This window comes from Silene latifolia, chromosome 2, assembly GCF_048544455.1.
Source record: "Silene latifolia isolate original U9 population chromosome 2, ASM4854445v1, whole genome shotgun sequence".
NCBI classification, from domain to species: Eukaryota; Viridiplantae; Streptophyta; class Magnoliopsida; order Caryophyllales; family Caryophyllaceae; genus Silene; species Silene latifolia.
Genome location: NC_133527.1, coordinates 87,953,520 through 87,957,580, shown reverse-complemented (window position 1 = coordinate 87,957,580; position 4,061 = coordinate 87,953,520). Strand labels below are relative to the sequence as shown.

The window sequence follows — 4,061 nt, the reverse complement described above, 5'->3', positions numbered from 1 at the left end:
TCAAAAATGGCGCCGTTGCCGGGGACGGTGTTTACTTGATTTAGATTTCTTTTTATTGTTATTAGTTGTGTCTTTCTTCGCCTTGAGGAAGTAAAACTCCTCAAGGTTTGTTCTAATTGTTTTCGAGTTGTTTGATATTTTGCATGTCTAGAAGGTTACAAGGTGATTTGTTACCTTTTGACCGTGAAATCGAAAGAACCTTGACGAACAATAGGAGACTTGTTAGGAGGAATTTAAGAGGTATTAGTGAAGTTGTTCAACCTACTAGTGAGTTTGTCAATCCTTTCGCAATAGAAGGAGAAGAGAACCCATTACACAATACCCCACAAAATCCACCTACAATGCCTAAATTCTCGTCGCACTCCGTACCCACCGAGGAGAATCTACCAAATGGTACTCCTACACCGCAACATCTAACCGGAAATTTTATTGCCAATTCCGCCTTCATCCAATTAGTTGAGAGGAGCCAATTCGGGGGGATGCCTAGTGAGGACCCTCATTCTCATATGGAAACCTTTTGCGACTATTGTGATGCAATCTCTTAAACGGGCGTGACTCAAGACCAAATTAGATGGGTTTTATTTCCTTTTTCCTTAATCGGCACCGCGAAGCAATGGTTGAAGGGCCTTGATAAGGCCACCCTTGGAATAGATTCTTGGAAGAAGTTGGCTCTAGCTTTCTACAAAAAATTCTACCCACCGGAAAAGACTAACATGCTAAGAGCTCAAATTACGGGTTTTAAGCAAAGGGATGAAGAGTCTTTGTATGAAGCTTGGGAGCGGTTCAAGGGAATTTGTCGCTCATGTCCTCACCATGGACTTAGCGAATGGTTTTTGGTACAACAATTTTGGAATGGTTTATATGAAGATTCTAGGAACATTCTCAATATGGGATCAAATGGAATGTTCACCGAAGTTGATGACAATCAAACATGGAACAAGATTGAGGAAATAGCGGTCCATAACTCACAATATAGTAGACCTCGCAAGGCTACTAGAGGAGGAAAGCATAAAGTGGACTCCGTTACTCAATTAGGTGCTCAACTTAGTGCTCACATTGACACAATCAACTTGAAGTTTGAACAAGCTATGGCTAGACTTGAGGAAAACTCAAAATCATCAAAGCATCATGTTAATGCCATGACGGCATCCTCATCAATCCCAAGTGGGATATGTGAGAATTGTGAAACTTTGGGACATGACCAAGGTGAATGTAGGGGAACAAATGAACAAGTGAATGCTTTCCAAGCATACAAGAGTGGCACCCCTTATTCCAACTTTTACAATGAAAACACCAAATTCCATCCAAACCTCTCATACAAAAAGCCAAAATGTTCAAAACCCTCAAATAACATACACTCCACCACCCATGAGAAACCAAAATCAAATACCCTTTTACAATCAAAACCAAGGTTACCAAAATCAAAATCCATACAATCACCAAAATGACCAAGGTTTTGATGTCCAAAAAGCGGTCCTCCAAATGCAAATGAATCAACAAGAATTTTTCACTCAAATGCAAAAAGATAGCCAAGCAAAGGAAACCACCATCAACAACATTCTAGCTCACACCAAGATGTTGGAAACACAATTGACTCAACTAGCATCTTCAAGCTCACAAAGACAAAAGGGGCAATTACCACCTCAAAGTAATCCCCATAGACATGAAACGGTTAGTGCCATTCACTTGAGAAGTGGTACAAGGTATGAAGCACCGAAGAAGCAAGTTGAGGATGAAGTTGTGGAAGCTAGTGAAAAGGAAGAAATTGTGTAAAACTCCAAAGATGGAGAATCATCAAAAGAAGAAAGTTCAAAGAAAAATGAAGACAAGGCCAAGGAGAAGGAGCCCATTGTGATTAGACTCCCTTTTCCAAGTCGTCAAGCTAAGCCCAAATTTGATGATCAACTTGGAAAATTCATGGAAATTGTGAAGAATTTGGAAGTCTCAATTCCTTTCACGGAATTAATCAATCACGTGCCGGCCTATGCGAAATACATGAAAGATATCCTCACAAAAAAGAAGTCGATCCGGAAACTTGAGACTATCGCCTTCACTAAGGTGAGTAGTGCAATACTTCAAGGGAGTTCACCTCCAAAGTTAAAGGATCCGGGAAGCTTCTCAATACCATGTACCATTGGCGACACGACGATCAACAAAGCCTTATGTGATCTAAGGGCTAGTGTGAGTGTCATGCCGTACTCGGTGAGTAAAAGGTTGGGGATGGGAGAGCTTAAATGCACCAATATCACACTCCAAATGGCCGATAGATCGACGAAGACACCGTTAGGGATATGGGAAGATGTCCCCGTGCGAATTGGGAAGTTTTTCATCCCGGTGGACTTTGTCATTGTTGATATGGAGGAAGATTCCAACATTCCAATCATCCTAGGAAGACCTTTCCTACATACCGCCGGTGCGGTGATTGATGTGAAACATGGTGAGCTCACTCTAGAAGTGGGAGATGAAAGCATAACTTTTAATCTTGACAAGACTATGAGAGCTCCTCGTTTGCATGAACCATGTTTCATGATTGATCATTATAGCCGAAAGGATGAAAGGAAGAAATCGGAACTCCAATGGAAGAAGAAAATTGAAGATGCTCCATTCAAAGAGCAAGTGAATTGTGACAAGGAGAGCTTGCAAAGCTCATCAAAATCAACCAAGGAAGAAGAGGATGGCCTCATTGGCCAAGAGAAGAAATTGGGAGAGTTGTCTCCATCTAAGCAAGCGATTTTCAATGATCAACTCAATGAAGTTTGTGGTCTTTGGGACGACGAATTTGAATGGATTTTTAATCCCTACATTGGTAATGCCATCGATCAAGACCAACAACAAGGGCCACGGTCTATTGAGAACCTCTACCATGATAATGAACAAGCTTTTGATTACTTCTTCAAGGTGTTGAGCAACATCAACAACACCTTAGACATGCCCCCTTTAATTCATCTTGCTTGTTTATTTTCATTGCTATTTTAGTTTAGTGACCTTCTACATCAACCCAATTTGTGACACCCCTTAGACACCACTAGTTGCAATAGAATTCTCATTTCAATACCCGTCCCTTGGGATCCGACCTTTACTTGCCTCTTTACTAATTGTAGAGCTGTTTGTGAAGCTATAAATTGTGTTTTGATTCGACCGTGACCCAACGACCACATCTTAATTTGTGAACACTTAGCGGGATCGCATCAAAAATGGCGCCGATCCCGCTAAGTGTTCACAAATTAAGATGTGGTCATTGGGTCACGGTCGAATCAAAACACAATTTATAGCTTCACAAACAACTCTACAATTAGTAAAGAGGCAAGTAAAGGTCGGATCCCAAGGGACGGGTATTGAAATGAGAATTCTATTGCAACTAGTGGTGTCTAAGGGGTGTCACAAATTGGGTTGATGTAGAAGGTCACTAAACTAAAATAGCAATGAAAATAAACAAGCAAGATGAATTAAAGGGGTGTAAACAATTGATTAAAGGCACTAGGGTGTCATGGGATCATAGGGGAATCATGGGATATGATCATACAAACATGTTCTCAAATTATAAGCAAGCAATTATTGTTGTGATGGATTGAGTTGGGTTATATCTTACAATCCTAGGAAAGTTTGGGTCCCGGAGCCGAATCGATTAGATTGTACAACACCTACAAGTCGACTTAATCTTCCCTACTCAACAACATGCATGGTCTAATGAGACTCGAGTTGGGGTATGTCTTACAAGTCTCATTGAAAAGATAGGAGATGATAGTAAATGCAAGGATTCATAGGCTTAGCATTTCATCAAATATAACATGTGCATGAGTTGAGATCAAAACAAGCAAGCAAATAAAACATGAAAGCATATTAATTTAAGCATGAATCATTCCCCATGTTGGTTTCCCCTAATCACCCATTAACCCTAGCTAAGAGACTACTCACTCATTATCATGTTGATCATGCTAGCAAGGTTGTCAATCATACCAACAATATGAAACATGATGAATAAATGAAAGTAATTAACAATAATTAAAAAGGGATTAAGAGATTATACCTACTAATGATTCCAATAATAAAGCAAAGATAAA

General features: G+C 40.0%; 1 non-coding gene across 1 annotated transcript; it reads right to left on the bottom strand.

The window, feature by feature from the left end:
- Positions 1-713: 713 nt before the first annotated feature.
- LOC141644451 (small nucleolar RNA R71) lies at positions 714-820 on the bottom strand. The gene has a single exon (XR_012544068.1). It is a non-coding gene; the product is annotated as a small nucleolar RNA R71 (small nucleolar RNA).
- Between the last annotated feature and the right edge of the window lie 3,241 nt (positions 821-4,061).